Below are 20,426 nucleotides of genomic sequence, written 5' to 3' on the forward strand. Positions count from 1 at the left end.
CAGGGCAGTACAAGTTTGAGGTGGGGAACACTTTGGTGTGGGGTCCATCCTTCGATATATGGATTCTTTGCAGTCAGGGCCAGGGGCCCCTGGGCACATCCTTTTTCCATTTTCCCTGGGAAAGAAAACTCAGCAGTCCAGGTTCCTGATGTCAGTTTGTAGGGCTCCCTTGGGTCTATCAGGGCAGAACAAGTTTGAGGTGGGGACAACTTTGGTGTGGGGTCCATCCTTCGATATAAGGATTTTTTGTAGTGAGGCCCCAGCACAGGGCCAGGGGCCCCTGGGCACATCCTTTTTCCATTTTCCCTGGGAAAGAAAACTCAGCAGTCCAGGTTCCTGATGTCAGTTTGTAGGGCTCCCTTGGGTCTATCAGGGCAGCACAAGTTTGAGGTGGGGACAACTTTGGTGTGGGCTCCATCCTTCGATATAAGGATTTTTTGCAGTCAGGGCCAGGGGCCCCTGGGCACATCCTTTTTCCATTTTCCCTGGGAAAGAAAACTCAGCAGTCCAGGTTCCTGATGTCAGTTTGTAGGGCTCCCTTGGGTCTATCAGGGCAGCACAAGTTTGAGGTGGGGACAACTTCGGTGTGGGGTCCATCCTTCGGTATAAGGATTTTTTGCAGTCAGGGTCAGGGGCCCCTGGCCATATCATTTTTCCATTTTCCCTGGGAAAGAAAACTCAGCAGTCCAGGTTCCTGATGTCAGTTTGTAGGGCTCCCTTGGGTCTATCAGGGCAGCACAAGTTTGAGATGGGGACAACTTCGGTGTGGGGTCCATCCTTCGATATAAGGATTCTTTGCAGTGTGGCCCCACCCCATGGCCAGGAGCCCCTGGGCACATCCTTTTTCCATTTTCCCTGGGAAAGAAAACTCAGCAGTCCAGGTTCCTGATGTCAGTTTGTAGGGCTCCCTTGGGTCTATCAGGGCAGCACAAGTTTGAGGTGGGGACAACTTTGATGTGGGGTCCATCCTTCGATATAAGGATTTTTTGCAGTCAGGGCCAGGGGCCCCTGGGCACATCCTTTTTCCATTTTCCCTGGGAAAGAAAACTCAGCAGTCCAGGTTCCTGATGTCAGTTTGTAGGGTTCCCTTGGGTCTATCAGGGCAGCACAAGTTTGAGGTGGGGACAACTTTGATGTGGGGTCCATCCTTCGATATAAGGATTTTTTGCAGTCAGGGCCAGGGGCCCCTGGGCACATCCTTTTTCCATTTTCCCTGGGAAAGAAAACTCAGCAGTCCAGGTTCCTGATGTCAGTTTGTAGGGTTCCCTTGGGTCTATCAGGGCAGCACAAGTTTGAGGTGGGAACAAATTCAGTTTGGGGTCCATCCTTCGATATAAGGATTTTTTGCAGTCAGGGCCAGGGGCCCCTGGGCACATCCTTTTTCCATTTTCCCTGGGAAAGAAAACTCAGCAGTCCAGGTTCCTTATGTCAGTTTGTAGGGCTCCCTTGGGTCTATCAGGGCAGCACAAGTTTGAGGTGGGGACAAATTCGGTGTGAGCTCCATCCTTCGATATAAGGATTTTTTGCAGTCAGGGCCAGGGGCCCCTGGGCACATCCTTTTTCCATTTTCCCTGGGAAAGAAAACTCAGCAGTCCAGGTTCCTGATGTCAGTTTGTAGGGCTCCCTTGGGTCTATCAGGGCAGCACAAGTTTGAGGTGGGGACAACTTCGGTGTGGGGTCCATCCTTCGATATAAGGATTTTTTGCAGTGAGGCCCCAGCCCAGGGCCAGGGGCCCCTGGGCACATCCTTTTTCCATTTTCCCTGGGAAAGAAAACTCAGCAGTCCAGGTTCCTGATGTCAGTTTGTAGGGTTCCCTTGGGTCTATCAGAGCAGCACAAGTTTGAGGTGGGGACATCTTTGATGTGGGGTCCATCCTTTGATATAAGGATTCTTTGCAGTCAGGGCCAGGGGCCCCTGGGCACATCCTTTTTCAATTTTCCCTGGGAAAGAAAACTCAGCAGTCCAGGTTCCTGATGTCAGTTTGTAGGGCTCCCTTGGGTCTATCAGGGCAGCACAAGTTTGAGGTGGGGACAACTTCGGTGTGGGGTCCATCCTTCGATATAAGGATTCTTTGCAGTCAGGGCCAGGGGCCCCTGGGCACATCCTTTTTCCATTTTCCCTGGGAAAGAAAACTCAGCAGTCCAGGTTCCTGATGTCAGTTTGTAGGGCTCCCTTGGGTCTATCAGGGCAGCACAAGTTTGAGGTGGGGACAACTTTGATGTGGGGTCCATCCTTGGATATAAGGATTTTTTGCAGTCAGGGCCAGGGGCCCCTGGGCACATCCTTTTTCCATTTTCCCTGGGAAAGAAAACTCAGCAGTCCAGGTTCCTGATGTCAGTTTGTAGGGTTCCCTTGGGTCTATCAGGGCAGCACAAGTTTGAGGTGGGAACAAATTCAGTTTGGGGTCCATCCTTCGATATAAGGATTTTTTGCAGTCAGGGCCAGGGGCCCCTGGGCACATCCTTTTTCAATTTTCCCTGGGAAAGAAAACTCAGCAGTCCAGGTTCCTGATGTCAGTTTGTAGGGCTCCCTTGGGTCTATCAGGGCAGCACAAGTTTGAGGTGGGGACAACTTTGATGTGGGGTCCATCCTTCGATATAAGGATTTTTTGCAGTCAGGGCCAGGGGCCCCTGGGCACATCCTTTTTCCATTTTCCCTGGGAAAGAAAACTCAGCAGTCCAGGTTCCTGATGTCAGTTTGTAGGGTTCCCTTGGGTCTATCAGGGCAGCACAAGTTTGAGGTGGGGACAACTTTGATGTGGGGTCCATCCTTGGATATAAGGATTTTTTGCAGTCAGGGCCAGGGGCCCCTGGGCACATCCTTTTTCCATTTTCCCTGGGAAAGAAAACTCAGCAGTCCAGGTTCCTGATGTCAGTTTGTAGGGTTCCCTTGGGTCTATCAGGGCAGCACAAGTTTGAGGTGGGAACAAATTCAGTTTGGGGTCCATCCTTCGATATAAGGATTTTTTGCAGTCAGGGCCAGGGGCCCCTGGGCACATCCTTTTTCCATTTTCCCTGGGAAAGAAAACTCAGCAGTCCAGGTTCCTTATGTCAGTTTGTAGGGCTCCCTTGGGTCTATCAGGGCAGCACAAGTTTGAGGTGGGGACAACTTCGGTGTGGGGTCCATCCTTCGGTATAAGGATTTTTTGCAGTCAGGGTCAGGGGCCCCTGGCCATATCATTTTTCCATTTTCCCTGGGAAAGAAAACTCAGCAGTCCAGGTTCCTGATGTCAGTTTGTAGGGCTCCCTTGGGTCTATCAGGGCAGCACAAGTTTGAGGTGGGGACAACTTTGATGTGGGGTCCATCCTTGGATATAAGGATTTTTTGCAGTCAGGGCCAGGGGCCCCTGGGCACATCCTTTTTCCATTTTCCCTGGGAAAGAAAACTCAGCAGTCCAGGTTCCTGATGTCAGTTTGTAGGGCTCCCTTGGGTCTATCAGGGCAGTACAAGTTTGATGTGGGGAACACTTTGGTGTGGGGTCCATTCTTCGATATATGGATTCTTTGCGGTCAGGGCCAGGGGCCCCTGGGCACATCCTTTTTCCATTTTCCCTGGGAAAGAAAACTCAGCAGTCCAGGTTCCTGATGTCACTTTGTAGGGCTCCCTTGGGTCTATCAGGGCAGCACAAGTTTGAGGTGGGCACAACTTCGGTGTGGGGTCCATCCTTCGATATAAGGATTTTTTGTAGTGAGGCCCCAGCACAGGGCCAGGGGCCCCTGGGCACATCCTTTTTCCATTTTCCCTGGGAAAGAAAACTCAGCAGTCCAGGTTCCTGATGTCAGTTTGTAGGGCTCCCTTGGGTCTATTAGGGCAGCACAAGTTTGAGGTGGGGACAAGTTTGGTGTGGGGTCCATCCTTCGATATAAGGATTTTTTGCAGTCAGGGCCAGGGGCCCCTGGGCACATCCTTTTTCCATTTTCCCTGGGAAAGAAAACTCAGCAGTCCAGGTTCCTGATGTCAGTTTGTAGGGCTCCCTTGGGTCTATCAGGGCAGCACAAGTTTGAGGTGGGGACAACTTCGGTGTGGGGTCCATCCTTCGATATAAGGATTTTTTACAGTCAGGGCCAGGGGCCCCTGGGCACATCCTTATTCCATTTTCCCTGGGAAAGAAAACTCAGCAGTCCAGGTTCCTGATGTCAGTTTGTAGGGCTCCCTTGGGTCTATCAGGGCAGCACAAGTTTGAGGTGGGGACAACTTCGGTGTGGGGTCCATCCTTCGATATAAGGATTCTTTGCAGTGCGGCCGCAGCCCAGGGCCAGGGGCCCCTGGGCACATCCTTTTTCCATTTTCCCTGGGAAAGAAAACTCAGCAGTCCAGGTTCCTGATGTCAGTTTGTAGGGCTCCCTTGGGTCTATCAGGGCAGCACAAGTTTGAGGTGGGGACAACTTCGGTGTGGGGTCCATCCTTCGATATAGGGATTTTTTGCAGTCAGGGCCAGGGGCCCCTGGGCACAACCTTTTTCCATTTTCCCTGGGAAAGAAAACTCAGCAGTCCAGGTTCCTGATGTCAGTTTGTAGGGCTCCCTTGGGTCTATCAGGGCAGCACAAGTTTGAGGTGGGGACAACTTCGGTGTGGGATCCATCCTTCGATATAAGGATTTTTCGTAGTGAGGCCCCAGCCCATGGCCAGGGGCCCCTGGGCACATCCTTTTTCCATTTTCCCTGGGAAAGAAAACTCAGCAGTCCAGGTTCCTGATGTCAGTTTGTAGGGCTCCCTTGGGTCTATCAGGGCAGCACAAGTTTGAAGTGGGGACAAATTCGGTGTGGGCTCCATCCTTCGATATAAGAATTTTTTGCAGTCAGGGCCAGGGGCCCCTGGGCACATCCTTTTTCCATTTTCCCTGGGAAAGAAAACTCAGCAGTCCAGGTTCCTGATGTCAGTTTGTAGGGCTCCCTTGGGTCTATCAGGGCAGCACAAGTTTGAGGTGGGGACAAGTTTGGTGTGGGGTCCATCCTTCGATATAAGGATTCTTTGCAGTGTGGCCCCACCCCATGGCCAGGGGCCCCTGGGCACATCCTTTTTCCATTTTCCCTGGGAAAGAAAACTCAGCAGTCCAGGTTCCTGATGTCAGTTTGTAGGGCTCCCTTGGGTCTATCAGGGCAGCACAAGTTTGAGGTGGGGACAACTTTGATGTGGGGTCCATCCTTCGATATAAGGATTTTTTGCAGTCAGGGCCAGGGGCCCCTGGGCACATCCTTTTTCCATTTTCCCTGGAAAGAAAACTCAGCAGTCCAGGTTCCTGATGTCAGTTTGTAGGGTTCCCTTGGGTCTATCAGGGCAGCACAAGTTTGAGGTGGGGACAACTTTGATGTGGGGTCCATCCTTGGATATAAGGATTTTTTGCAGTCAGGGCCAGGGGCCCCTGGGCACATCCTTTTTCCATTTTCCCTGGGAAAGAAAACTCAGCAGTCCAGGTTCCTGATGTCAGTTTGTAGGGTTCCCTTGGGTCTATCAGGGCAGCACAAGTTTGAGGTGGGAACAAATTCAGTTTGGGGTCCATCCTTCGATATAAGGATTTTTTGCAGTCAGGGCCAGGGGCCCCTGGGCACATCCTTTTTCCATTTTCCCTGGGAAAGAAAACTCAGCAGTCCAGGTTCCTTATGTCAGTTTGTAGGGCTCCCTTGGGTCTATCAGGGCAGCACAAGTTTGAGGTGGGGACAAATTCGGTGTGAGCTCCATCCTTCGATATAAGGATTTTTTGCAGTCAGGGCCAGGGGCCCCTGGGCACATCCTTTTTCCATTTTCCCTGGGAAAGAAAACTCAGCAGTCCAGGTTCCTGATGTCAGTTTGTAGGGCTCCCTTGGGTCTATCAGGGCAGCACAAGTTTGAGGTCGGGACAACTTCGGTGTGGGGTCCATCCTTCGATATAAGGATTTTTTGCAGTGAGGCCCCAGCCCAGGGCCAGGGGCCCCTGGGCACATCCTTTTTCCATTTTCCCTGGGAAAGAAAACTCAGCAGTCCAGGTTCCTGATGTCAGTTTGTAGGGTTCCCTTGGGTCTATCAGAGCAGCACAAGTTTGAGGTGGGGACATCTTTGATGTGGGGTCCATCCTTTGATATAAGGATTCTTTGCAGTCAGGGCCAGGGGCCCCTGGGCACATCCTTTTTCAATTTTCCCTGGGAAAGAAAACTCAGCAGTCCAGGTTCCTGATGTCAGTTTGTAGGGCTCCCTTGGGTCTATCAGGGCAGCACAAGTTTGAGGTGGAGACAACTTTGGTGTGGGGTCCATCCTTCGATATAAGGATTCTTTGCAGTCAGGGCCAGGGGCCCCTGGGCACATCCTTTTTCCATTTTCCCTGGGAAAGAAAACTCAGCAGTCCAGGTTCCTGATGTCAGTTTGTAGGGCTCCCTTGGGTCTATCAGGGCAGCACAAGTTTGAAGTGGGGACAACTTTGATGTGGGGTCCATCCTTGGATATAAGGATTTTTTGCAGTCAGGGCCAGGGGCCCCTGGGCACATCCTTTTTCCATTTTCCCTGGGAAAGAAAACTCAGCAGTCCAGGTTCCTGATGTCAGTTTGTAGGGTTCCCTTGGGTCTATCAGGGCAGCACAAGTTTGAGGTGGGAACAAATTCAGTTTGGGGTCCATCCTTCGATATAAGGATTTTTTGCAGTCAGGGCCAGGGGCCCCTGGGCACATCCTTTTTCAATTTTCCCTGGGAAAGAAAACTCAGCAGTCCAGGTTCCTGATGTCAGTTTGTAAGGCTCCCTTGGGTCTATCAGGGCAGCACAAGTTTGAGGTGGGGACAACTTTGGTGTGGGGTCCATCCTTCGATCTAAGGATTTTTTGCAGTCAGGGTCAGGGGCCCCTGGCCATAACTTTTTTCCATTTTCCCTGGGAAAGAAAACTCAGCAGTCCAGGTTCCTGATGTCAGTTTGTAGGGCTCCCTTGGGTCTATCAGGGCAGCACAAGTTTGAGATGGGGACAACTTCGGTGTGGGGTCCATCCTTCGATATAAGGATTTTTTGCAGTCAGGGCCAGGGGCCCCTGGGCACATCCTTTTTCCATTTTCCCTGGGAAAGAAAACTCAGCAGTCCAGGTTCCTGATGTCAGTTTGTAGGGCTCCCTTGGGTCTATCAGGGCAGCACAAGTTTGAGGTGGGGAAAACTTCGGTGTGGGGTCCATCCTTCGATATAAGGATTTTTTGCAGTCAGGGTATGGGGCCCAGGGCCAGGGGCCCCTGGGCACATCCTTTTTCCATTTTCCCTGGGAAAGAAAACTCAGCAGTCCAGGTTCCTGATGTCAGTTTGTAGGGCTCCCTTGGGTCTATCAGGGCAGTACAAGTTTGAGGTGGGGAACACTTTGGTGTGGGGTCCATCCTTCGATATATGGATTCTTTGCAGTCAGGGCCAGGGGCCCCTGGGCACATCCTTTTTCCATTTTCCCTGGGAAAGAAAACTCAGCAGTCCAGGTTCCTGATGTCAGTTTGTAGGGCTCCCTTGGGTCTATCAGGGCAGAACAAGTTTGAGGTGGGGACAACTTTGGTGTGGGGTCCATCCTTCGATATAAGGATTTTTTGTAGTGAGGCCCCAGCACAGGGCCAGGGGCCCCTGGGCACATCCTTTTTCCATTTTCCCTGGGAAAGAAAACTCAGCAGTCCAGGTTCCTGATGTCAGTTTGTAGGGCTCCCTTGGGTCTATCAGGGCAGCACAAGTTTGAGGTGGGGACAACTTTGGTGTGGGCTCCATCCTTCGATATAAGGATTTTTTGCAGTCAGGGCCAGGGGCCCCTGGGCACATCCTTTTTCCATTTTCCCTGGGAAAGAAAACTCAGCAGTCCAGGTTCCTGATGTCAGTTTGTAGGGCTCCCTTGGGTCTATCAGGGCAGCACAAGTTTGAGGTGGGGACAACTTCGGTGTGGGGTCCATCCTTCGGTATAAGGATTTTTTGCAGTCAGGGTCAGGGGCCCCTGGCCATATCATTTTTCCATTTTCCCTGGGAAAGAAAACTCAGCAGTCCAGGTTCCTGATGTCAGTTTGTAGGGCTCCCTTGGGTCTATCAGGGCAGCACAAGTTTGAGGTGGGGACAAGTTTGGTGTGGGGTCCATCCTTCGATATAAGGATTCTTTGCAGTGTGGCCCCACCCCATGGCCAGGAGCCCCTGGGCACATCCTTTTTCCATTTTCCCTGGGAAAGAAAACTCAGCAGTCCAGGTTCCTGATGTCAGTTTGTAGGGCTCCCTTGGGTCTATCAGGGCAACACAAGTTTGAGGTGGGGACAACTTTGATGTGGGGTCCATCCTTCGATATAAGGATTTTTTGCAGTCAGGGCCAGGGGCCCCTGGGCACATCCTTTTTCCATTTTCCCTGGGAAAGAAAACTCAGCAGTCCAGGTTCCTGATGTCAGTTTGTAGGGTTCCCTTGGGTCTATCAGGGCAGCACAAGTTTGAGGTGGGGACAACTTTGATGTGGGGTCCATCCTTCGATATAAGGATTTTTTTGCAGTCAGGGCCAGGGGCCCCTGGGCACATCCTTTTTCCATTTTCCCTGGGAAAGAAAACTCAGCAGTCCAGGTTCCTGATGTCAGTTTGTAGGGTTCCCTTGGGTCTATCAGGGCAGCACAAGTTTGAGGTGGGAACAAATTCAGTTTGGGGTCCATCCTTCGATATAAGGATTTTTTGCAGTCAGGGCCAGGGGCCCCTGGGCACATCCTTTTTCCATTTTCCCTGGGAAAGAAAACTCAGCAGTCCAGGTTCCTTATGTCAGTTTGTAGGGCTCCCTTGGGTCTATCAGGGCAGCACAAGTTTGAGGTGGGGACAAATTCGGTGTGAGCTCCATCCTTCGATATAAGGATTTTTTGCAGTCAGGGCCAGGGGCCCCTGGGCACATCCTTTTTCCATTTTCCCTGGGAAAGAAAACTCAGCAGTCCAGGTTCCTGATGTCAGTTTGTAGGGCTCCCTTGGGTCTATCAGGGCAGCACAAGTTTGAGGTCGGGACAACTTCGGTGTGGGGTCCATCCTTCGATATAAGGATTTTTTGCAGTGCGGCCCCAGCCCAGGGCCAGGGGCCCCTGGGCACATCCTTTTTCCATTTTCCCTGGGAAAGAAAACTCAGCAGTCCAGGTTCCTGATGTCAGTTTGTAGGGTTCCCTTGGGTCTATCAGAGCAGCACAAGTTTGAGGTGGGGACATCTTTGATGTGGGGTCCATCCTTTGATATAAGGATTCTTTGCAGTCAGGGCCAGGGGCCCCTGGGCACATCCTTTTTCAATTTTCCCTGGGAAAGAAAACTCAGCAGTCCAGGTTCCTGATGTCAGTTTGTGGGGCTCCCTTGGGTCTATCAGGGCAGCACAAGTTTGAGGTGGAGACAACTTTGGTGTGGGGTCCATCCTTCGATATAAGGATTCTTTGCAGTCAGGGCCAGGGGCCCCTGGGCACATCCTTTTTCCATTTTCCCTGGGAAAGAAAACTCAGCAGTCCAGGTTCCTGATGTCAGTTTGTAGGGCTCCCTTGGGTCTATCAGGGCAGCACAAGTTTGAGGTGGGGACAACTTTGATGTGGGGTCCATCCTTGGATATAAGGATTTTTTGCAGTCAGGGCCAGGGGCCCCTGGGCACATCCTTTTTCCATTTTCCCTGGGAAAGAAAACTCAGCAGTCCAGGTTCCTGATGTCAGTTTGTAGGGTTCCCTTGGGTCTATCAGGGCAGCACAAGTTTGAGGTGGGAACAAATTCAGTTTGGGGTCCATCCTTCGATATAAGGATTTTTTGCAGTCAGGGCCAGGGGCCCCTGGGCACATCCTTTTTCAATTTTCCCTGGGAAAGAAAACTCAGCAGTCCAGGTTCCTGATGTCAGTTTGTAGGGCTCCCTTGGGTCTATCAGGGCAGCACAAGTTTGAGGTGGGGACAACTTTGATGTGGGGTCCATCCTTCGATATAAGGATTTTTTGCAGTCAGGGCCAGGGGCCCCTGGGCACATCCTTTTTCCATTTTCCCTGGGAAAGAAAACTCAGCAGTCCAGGTTCCTGATGTCAGTTTGTAGGGTTCCCTTGGGTCTATCAGGGCAGCACAAGTTTGAGGTGGGGACAACTTTGATGTGGGGTCCATCCTTGGATATAAGGATTTTTTGCAGTCAGGGCCAGGGGCCCCTGGGCACATCCTTTTTCCATTTTCCCTGGGAAAGAAAACTCAGCAGTCCAGGTTCCTGATGTCAGTTTGTAGGGCTCCCTTGGGTCTATCAGGGCAGCACAAGTTTGAGGTGGGAACAAATTCAGTTTGGGGTCCATCCTTCGATATAAGGATTTTTTGCAGTCAGGGCCAGGGGCCCCTGGGCACATCCTTTTTCAATTTTCCCTGGGAAAGAAAACTCAGCAGTCCAGGTTCCTGATGTCAGTTTGTAGGGCTCCCTTGGGTCTATCAGGGCAGCACAAGTTTGAGGTGGGGACAACTTTGGTGTGGGGTCCATCCTTCGATATAAGGATTTTTTGCAGTCAGGGCCAGGGGCCCCTGGGCACATCCTTTTTCCATTTTCCCTGGGAAAGAAAACTCAGTAGTCCAGGTTCCTGATGTCAGTTTGTAGGGCTCCCTTGGGTGTATCAGGGCAGCACAAGTTTGAGGTGGGGACAACTTCGGTGTGGGGTCCATCCTTCGATATAAGGATTTTTTGCAGTCAGGGTCAGGGGCCCCTGGCCATAACTTTTTTCCATTTTCCCTGGGAAAGAAAACTCAGCAGTCCAGGTTCCTGATGTCAGTTTGTAGGGCTCCCTTGGGTCTATCAGGGCAGCACAAGTTTGAGATGGGGACAACTTCGGTGTGGGGTCCATCCTTCGATATAAGGATTTTTTGCAGTCAGGGCCAGGGGCCCCTGGGCACATCCTTTTTCCATTTTCCCTGGGAAAGAAAACTCAGCAGTCCAGGTTCCTGATGTCAGTTTGTAGGGCTCCCTTGGGTCTATCAGGGCAGCACAAGTTTGAGGTGGGGAAAACTTCGGTGTGGGGTCCATCCTTCGATATAAGGATTTTTTGCAGTCAGGGTATGGGGCCCAGGGCCAGGGGCCCCTGGGCACATCCTTTTTCCATTTTCCCTGGGAAAGAAAACTCAGCAGTCCAGGTTCCTGATGTCAGTTTGTAGGGCTCCCTTGGGTCTATCAGGGCAGTACAAGTTTGAGGTGGGGAACACTTTGGTGTGGGGTCCATCCTTCGATATATGGATTCTTTGCAGTCAGGGCCAGGGGCCCCTGGGCACATCCTTTTTCCATTTTCCCTGGGAAAGAAAACTCAGCAGTCCAGGTTCCTGATGTCAGTTTGTAGGGCTCCCTTGGGTCTATCAGGGCAGAACAAGTTTGAGGTGGGGACAATTTTGGTGTGGGGTCCATCCTTCGATATAAGGATTTTTTGTAGTGAGGCCCCAGCACAGGGCCAGGGGCCCCTGGGCACATCCTTTTTCCATTTTCCCTGGGAAAGAAAACTCAGCAGTCCAGGTTCCTGAGGTCAGTTTGTAGGGCTCCCTTGGGTCTATCAGGGCAGCACAAGTTTGAGGTGGAGACAACTTTGGTGTGGGGTCCATCCTTCGATATAAGGATTCTTTGCAGTCAGGGCCAGGGGCCCCTGGGCACATCCTTTTTCCATTTTCCCTGGGAAAGAAAACTCAGCAGTCCAGGTTCCTGATGTCAGTTTGTAGGGCTCCCTTGGGTCTATCAGGGCAGCACAAGTTTGAGGTGGGGACAACTTTGATGTGGGGTCCATCCTTGGATATAAGGATTTTTTGCAGTCAGGGCCAGGGGCCCCTGGGCACATCCTTTTTCCATTTTCCCTGGGAAAGAAAACTCAGCAGTCCAGGTTCCTGATGTCAGTTTGTAGGGTTCCCTTGGGTCTATCAGGGCAGCACAAGTTTGAGGTGGGAACAAATTCAGTTTGGGGTCCATCCTTCGATATAAGGATTTTTTGCAGTCAGGGCCAGGGGCCCCTGGGCACATCCTTTTTCAATTTTCCCTGGGAAAGAAAACTCAGCAGTCCAGGTTCCTGATGTCAGTTTGTAGGGCTCCCTTGGGTCTATCAGGGCAGCACAAGTTTGAGGTGGGGACAACTTTGATGTGGGGTCCATCCTTCGATATAAGGATTTTTTGCAGTCAGGGCCAGGGGCCCCTGGGCACATCCTTTTTCCATTTTCCCTGGGAAAGAAAACTCAGCAGTCCAGGTTCCTGATGTCAGTTTGTAGGGTTCCCTTGGGTCTATCAGGGCAGCACAAGTTTGAGGTGGGGACAACTTTGATGTGGGGTCCATCCTTGGATATAAGGATTTTTTGCAGTCAGGGCCAGGGGCCCCTGGGCACATCCTTTTTCCATTTTCCCTGGGAAAGAAAACTCAGCAGTCCAGGTTCCTGATGTCAGTTTGTAGGGTTCCCTTGGGTCTATCAGGGCAGCACAAGTTTGAGGTGGGAACAAATTCAGTTTGGGGTCCATCCTTCGATATAAGGATTTTTTGCAGTCAGGGCCAGGGGCCCCTGGGCACATCCTTTTTCCATTTTCCCTGGGAAAGAAAACTCAGCAGTCCAGGTTCCTGATGTCAGTTTGTAGGGCTCCCTTGGGTCTATCAGGGCAGCACAAGTTTGAGGTCGGGACAACTTCGGTGTGGGGTCCATCCTTCGATATAAGGATTTTTTGCAGTGAGGCCCCAGCCCAGGGCCAGGGGCCCCTGGGCACATCCTTTTTCCATTTTCCCTGGGAAAGAAAACTCAGCAGTCCAGGTTCCTGATGTCAGTTTGTAGGGTTCCCTTGGGTCTATCAGAGCAGCACAAGTTTGAGGTGGGGACATCTTTGATGTGGGGTCCATCCTTTGATATAAGGATTCTTTGCAGTCAGGGCCAGGGGCCCCTGGGCACATCCTTTTTCAATTTTCCCTGGGAAAGAAAACTCAGCAGTCCAGGTTCCTGATGTCAGTTTGTAGGGCTCCCTTGGGTCTATCAGGGCAGCACAAGTTTGAGGTGGGGACAACTTTGATGTGGGGTCCATCCTTGGATATAAGGATTTTTTGCAGTCAGGGCCAGGGGCCCCTGGGCACATCCTTTTTCCATTTTCCCTGGGAAAGAAAACTCAGCAGTCCAGGTTCCTGATGTCAGTTTGTAGGGTTCCCTTGGGTCTATCAGGGCAGCACAAGTTTGAGGTGGGAACAAATTCAGTTTGGGGTCCATCCTTCGATATAAGGATTTTTTGCAGTCAGGGCCAGGGGCCCCTGGGCACATCCTTTTTCAATTTTCCCTGGGAAAGAAAACTCAGCAGTCCAGGTTCCTGATGTCAGTTTGTAGGGCTCCCTTGGGTCTATCAGGGCAGCACAAGTTTGAGGTGGGGACAACTTTGATGTGGGGTCCATCCTTCGATATAAGGATTTTTTGCAGTCAGGGCCAGGGGCCCCTGGGCACATCCTTTTTCCATTTTCCCTGGGAAAGAAAACTCAGCAGTCCAGGTTCCTGATGTCAGTTTGTAGGGTTCCCTTGGGTCTATCAGGGCAGCACAAGTTTGAGATGGGGACAACTTTGATGTGGGGTCCATCCTTGGATATAAGGATTTTTTGCAGTCAGGGCCAGGGGCCCCTGGGCACATCCTTTTTCCATTTTCCCTGGGAAAGAAAACTCAGCAGTCCAGGTTCCTGATGTCAGTTTGTAGGGTTCCCTTGGGTCTATCAGGGCAGCACAAGTTTGAGGTGGGAACAAATTCAGTTTGGGGTCCATCCTTCGATATAAGGATTTTTTGCAGTCAGGGCCAGGGGCCCCTGGGCACATCCTTTTTCCATTTTCCCTGGGAAAGAAAACTCAGCAGTCCAGGTTCCTTATGTCAGTTTGTAGGGCTCCCTTGGGTCTATCAGGGCAGCACAATTTTGAGGTGGGGACAAATTCGGTGTGAGCTCCATCCTTCGATATAAGGATTTTTTGCAGTCAGGGCCAGGGGCCCCTGGGCACATCCTTTTTCCATTTTCCCTGGGAAAGAAAACTCAGCAGTCCAGGTTCCTGATGTCAGTTTGTAGGGCTCCCTTGGGTCTATCAGGGCAGCACAAGTTTGAGGTCGGGACAACTTCGGTGTGGGGTCCATCCTTCGATATAAGGATTTTTTGCAGTGAGGCCCCAGCCCAGGGCCAGGGGCCCCTGGGCACATCCTTTTTCCATTTTCCCTGGGAAAGAAAACTCAGCAGTCCAGGTTCCTGATGTCAGTTTGTAGGGCTCCCTTGGGTCTATCCGGGCAGCACAAGTTTGAGGTGGGGACAACTTTGATGTGGGGTCCATCCTTGGATATAAGGATTTTTTGCAGTCAGGGCCAGGGGCCCCTGGGCACATCCTTTTTCCATTTTCCCTGGGAAAGAAAACTCAGCAGTCCAGGTTCCTGATGTCAGTTTGTAGGGTTCCCTTGGGTCTATCAGGGCAGCACAAGTTTGAGGTGGGAACAAATTCAGTTTGGGGTCCATCCTTCGATATAAGGATTTTTTGCAGTCAGGGCCAGGGGCCCCTGGGCACATCCTTTTTCCATTTTCCCTGGGAAAGAAAACTCAGCAGTCCAGGTTCCTGATGTCAGTTTGTAGGGCTCCCTTGGGTCTATCAGGGCAGCACAAGTTTGAGGTGGGGACAACTTTGGTGTGGGGTCCATCCTTCGATATAAGGATTTTTTGCAGTCAGGGCCAGGGGCCCCTGGGCACATCCTTTTTCCATTTTCCCTGGGAAAGAAAACTCAGTAGTCCAGGTTCCTGATGTCAGTTTGTAGGGCTCCCTTGGGTGTATCAGGGCAGCACAAGTTTGAGGTGGGGACAACTTCGGTGTGGGGTCCATCCTTCGATATAAGGATTTTTTGCAGTCAGGGTCAGGAGCCCCTGGCCATAACTTTTTTCCATTTTCCCTGGGAAAGAAAACTCAGCAGTCCAGGTTCCTGATGTCAGTTTGTAGGGCTCCCTTGGGTCTATCAGGGCAGCACAAGTTTGAGATGGGGACAACTTCGGTGTGGGGTCCATCCTTCGATATAAGGATTTTTTGCAGTCAGGGCCAGGGGCCCCTGGGCACATCCTTTTTCCATTTTCCCTGGGAAAGAAAACTCAGCAGTCCAGGTTCCTGATGTCAGTTTGTAGGGCTCCCTTGGGTCTATCAGGGCAGCACAAGTTTGAGGTGGGGAAAACTTCGGTGTGGGGTCCATCCTTCGATATAAGGATTTTTTGCAGTCAGGGTATGGGGCCCAGGGCCAGGGGCCCCTGGGCACATCCTTTTTCCATTTTCCCTGGGAAAGAAAACTCAGCAGTCCAGGTTCCTGATGTCAGTTTGTAGGGCTCCCTTGGGTCTATCAGGGCAGTACAAGTTTGAGGTGGGGAACACTTTGGTGTGGGGTCCATCCTTCGATATATGGATTCTTTGCAGTCAGGGCCAGGGGCCCCTGGGCACATCCTTTTTCCATTTTCCCTGGGAAAGAAAACTCAGCAGTCCAGGTTCCTGATGTCAGTTTGTAGGGCTCCCTTGGGTCTATCAGGGCAGAACAAGTTTGAGGTGGGGACAATTTTGGTGTGGGGTCCATCCTTCGATATAAGGATTTTTTGTAGTGAGGCCCCAGCACAGGGCCAGGGGCCCCTGGGCACATCCTTTTTCCATTTTCCCTGGGAAAGAAAACTCAGCAGTCCAGGTTCCTGAGGTCAGTTTGTAGGGCTCCCTTGGGTCTATCAGGGCAGCACAAGTTTGAGGTGGGGACAACTTTGGTGTGGGCTCCATCCTTCGATATAAGGATTTTTTGCAGTCAGGGCCAGGGGCCCCTGGGCACATCCTTTTTCCATTTTCCCTGGGAAAGAAAACTCAGCAGTCCAGGTTCCTGATGTCAGTTTGTAGGGCTCCCTTGGGTCTATCAGGGCAGCACAAGTTTGAGGTGGGGACAACTTCGGTGTGGGGTCCATCCTTCGATATAAGGATTTTTTGCAGTCAGGGTCAGGGTCCCCTGGCCATATCATTTTTCCATTTTCCCTGGGAAAGAAAACTCAGCAGTCCAGGTTCCTGATGTCAGTTTGTAGGGCTCCCTTGGGTCTATCAGGGCAGCACAAGTTTGAGATGGGGACAACTTCGGTGTGGGGTCCATCCTTCGATATAAGGATTTTTTCAGTCAGGGCCAGGGGCCCCTGGGCACATCCTTTTTCCATTTTCCCTGGGAAAGAAAACTCAGCAGTCCAGGTTCCTGATGTCACTTTGTAGGGCTCCCTTGGGTGTATCAGGGCAGCACAAGTTTGAGGTGGGGACAACTTCGGTGTGGGGTCCATCCTTCGATATAAGGATTCTTTGCAGTGCGGACCCAGCCCAGGGCCAGGGGCCCCTGGGCACATCCTTTTTCCATTTTCCCTGGGAAAGAAAACTGTGTAGTCCAGGTTCCTGATGTCAGTTTGTAGGGCTGCCTTGGGTCTATCAGGGCAGCACAAGTTTGAGGTGGGGACAACTTCGGTGTGGGGTCCATCCTTCGATATAAGGATTTTTTGCAGTCAGGGCCAGGGGCCCCTGGGCACATCCTTTTTCCATTTTCCCTGGGAAAGAAAACTCAGCAGTCCAGGTTCCTGATGTCACTTTGTAGGGCTCCCTTGGGTCTATCAGGGCAGCACAAGTTTGAGGTGGGGACAAATTCGGTGTGAGCTCCATCCTTCGATATAAGGATTTTTTGCAGTCAGGGCCAGGGGCCCCTGGGCACATCCTTTTTCCATTTTCCCTGGGAAAGAAAACTCAGCAGTCCAGGTTCCTGATGTCAGTTTGTAGGGCTCCCTTGGGTCTATCAGGGCAGCACAAGTTTGAGGTCGGGACAACTTCGGTGTGGGGTCCATCCTTCGATATAAGGATTTTTTGCAGTGAGGCCCCAGCCCAGGGCCAGGGGCCCCTGGGCACATCCTTTTTCCATTTTCCCTGGGAAAGAAAACTCAGCAGTCCAGGTTCCTGATGTCAGTTTGTAGGGTTCCCTTGGGTCTATCAGAGCAGCACAAGTTTGAGGTGGGGACATCTTTGATGTGGGGTCCATCCTTTGATATAAGGATTCTTTGCAGTCAGGGCCAGGGGCCCCTGGGCACATCCTTTTTCAATTTTCCCTGGGAAAGAAAACTCAGCAGTCCAGGTTCCTGATGTCAGTTTGTAGGGCTCCCTTGGGTCTATCAGGGCAGCACAAGTTTGAGGTGGGGACAACTTTGATGTGGGGTCCATCCTTGGATATAAGGATTTTTTGCAGTCAGGGCCAGGGGCCCCTGGGCACATCCTTTTTCCATTTTCCCTGGGAAAGAAAACTCAGCAGTCCAGGTTCCTGATGTCAGTTTGTAGGGTTCCCTTGGGTCTATCAGGGCAGCACAAGTTTGAGGTGGGAACAAATTCAGTTTGGGGTCCATCCTTCGATATAAGGATTTTTTGCAGTCAGGGCCAGGGGCCCCTGGGCACATCCTTTTTCAATTTTCCCTGGGAAAGAAAACTCAGCAGTCCAGGTTCCTGATGTCAGTTTGTAGGGCTCCCTTGGGTCTATCAGGGCAGCACAAGTTTGAGGTGGGGACAACTTTGATGTGGGGTCCATCCTTCGATATAAGGATTTTTTGCAGTCAGGGCCAGGGGCCCCTGGGCACATCCTTTTTCCATTTTCCCTGGGAAAGAAAACTCAGCAGTCCAGGTTCCTGATGTCAGTTTGTAGGGTTCCCTTGGGTCTATCAGGGCAGCACAAGTTTGAGATGGGGACAACTTTGATGTGGGGTCCATCCTTGGATATAAGGATTTTTTGCAGTCAGGGCCAGGGGCCCCTGGGCACATCCTTTTTCCATTTTCCCTGGGAAAGAAAACTCAGCAGTCCAGGTTCCTGATGTCAGTTTGTAGGGTTCCCTTGGGTCTATCAGGGCAGCACAAGTTTGAGGTGGGAACAAATTCAGTTTGGGGTCCATCCTTCGATATAAGGATTTTTTGCAGTCAGGGCCAGGGGCCCCTGGGCACATCCTTTTTCCATTTTCCCTGGGAAAGAAAACTCAGCAGTCCAGGTTCCTTATGTCAGTTTGTAGGGCTCCCTTGGGTCTATCAGGGCAGCACAATTTTGAGGTGGGGACAAATTCGGTGTGAGCTCCATCCTTCGATATAAGGATTTTTTGCAGTCAGGGCCAGGGGCCCCTGGGCACATCCTTTTTCCATTTTCCCTGGGAAAGAAAACTCAGCAGTCCAGGTTCCTGATGTCAGTTTGTAGGGCTCCCTTGGGTCTATCAGGGCAGCACAAGTTTGAGGTCGGGACAACTTCGGTGTGGGGTCCATCCTTCGATATAAGGATTTTTTGCAGTGAGGCCCCAGCCCAGGGCCAGGGGCCCCTGGGCACATCCTTTTTCCATTTTCCCTGGGAAAGAAAACTCAGCAGTCCAGGTTCCTGATGTCAGTTTGTAGGGCTCCCTTGGGTCTATCCGGGCAGCACAAGTTTGAGGTGGGGACAACTTTGATGTGGGGTCCATCCTTGGATATAAGGATTTTTTGCAGTCAGGGCCAGGGGCCCCTGGGCACATCCTTTTTCCATTTTCCCTGGGAAAGAAAACTCAGCAGTCCAGGTTCCTGATGTCAGTTTGTAGGGTTCCCTTGGGTCTATCAGGGCAGCACAAGTTTGAGGTGGGAACAAATTCAGTTTGGGGTCCATCCTTCGATATAAGGATTTTTTGCAGTCAGGGCCAGGGGCCCCTGGGCACATCCTTTTTCCATTTTCCCTGGGAAAGAAAACTCAGTAGTCCAGGTTCCTGATGTCAGTTTGTAGGGCTCCCTTGGGTGTATCAGGGCAGCACAAGTTTGAGGTGGGGACAACTTCGGTGTGGGGTCCATCCTTCGATATAAGGATTTTTTGCAGTCAGGGTCAGGAGCCCCTGGCCATAACTTTTTTCCATTTTCCCTGGGAAAGAAAACTCAGCAGTCCAGGTTCCTGATGTCAGTTTGTAGGGCTCCCTTGGGTCTATCAGGGCAGCACAAGTTTGAGATGGGGACAACTTCGGTGTGGGGTCCATCCTTCGATATAAGGATTTTTTGCAGTCAGGGCCAGGGGCCCCTGGGCACATCCTTTTTCCATTTTCCCTGGGAAAGAAAACTCAGCAGTCCAGGTTCCTGATGTCAGTTTGTAGGGCTCCCTTGGGTCTATCAGGGCAGCACAAGTTTGAGGTGGGGAAAACTTCGGTGTGGGGTCCATCCTTCGATATAAGGATTTTTTGCAGTCAGGGTATGGGGCCCAGGGCCAGGGGCCCCTGGGCACATCCTTTTTCCATTTTCCCTGGGAAAGAAAACTCAGCAGTCCAGGTTCCTGATGTCAGTTTGTAGGGCTCCCTTGGGTCTATCAGGGCAGTACAAGTTTGAGGTGGGGAACACTTTGGTGTGGGGTCCATCCTTCGATATATGGATTCTTTGCAGTCAGGGCCAGGGGCCCCTGGGCACATCCTTTTTCCATTTTCCCTGGGAAAGAAAACTCAGCAGTCCAGGTTCCTGATGTCAGTTTGTAGGGCTCCCTTGGGTCTATCAGGGCAGAACAAGTTTGAGGTGGGGACAATTTTGGTGTGGGGTCCATCCTTCGATATAAGGATTTTTTGTAGTGAGGCCCCAGCACAGGGCCAGGGGCCCCTGGGCACATCCTTTTTCCATTTTCCCTGGGAAAGAAAACTCAGCAGTCCAGGTTCCTGAGGTCAGTTTGTAGGGCTCCCTTGGGTCTATCAGGGCAGCACAAGTTTGAGGTGGGGACAACTTTGGTGTGGGCTCCATCCTTCGATATAAGGATTTTTTGCAGTCAGGGCCAGGGGCCCCTGGGCACATCCTTTTTCCATTTTCCCTGGGAAAGAAAACTCAGCAGTCCAGGTTCCTGATGTCAGTTTGTAGGGCTCCCTTGGGTCTATCAGGGCAGCACAAGTTTGAGGTGGGGACAACTTCGGTGTGGGGTCCATCCTTCGATATAAGGATTTTTTGCAGTCAGGGTCAGGGTCCCCTGGCCATATCATTTTTCCATTTTCCCTGGGAAAGAAAACTCAGCAGTCCAGGTTCCTGATGTCAGTTTGTAGGGCTCCCTTGGGTCTATCAGGGCAGCACAAGTTTGAGATGGGGACAACTTCGGTGTGGGGTCCATCCTTCGATATAAGGATTTTTTCAGTCAGGGCCAGGGGCCCCTGGGCACATCCTTTTTCCATTTTCCCTGGGAAAGAAAACTCAGCAGTCCAGGTTCCTGATGTCACTTTGTAGGGCTCCCTTGGGTGTATCAGGGCAGCACAAGTTTGAGGTGGGGACAACTTCGGTGTGGGGTCCATCCTTCGATATAAGGATTCTTTGCAGTGCGGACCCAGCCCAGGGCCAGGGGCCCCTGGGCACATCCTTTTTCCATTTTCCCTGGGAAAGAAAACTGTGTAGTCCAGGTTCCTGATGTCAGTTTGTAGGGCTGCCTTGGGTCTATCAGGGCAGCACAAGTTTGAGGTGGGGACAACTTCGGTGTGGGGTCCATCCTTCGATATAAGGATTTTTTGCAGTCAGGGCCAGG

This window comes from Lonchura striata, chromosome W (genome assembly GCF_050655825.1).
Source record: "Lonchura striata isolate lonStrDom1 chromosome W, ASM5065582v1, whole genome shotgun sequence".
Lineage (NCBI taxonomy): Eukaryota > Metazoa > Chordata > Aves > Passeriformes > Estrildidae > Lonchura > Lonchura striata.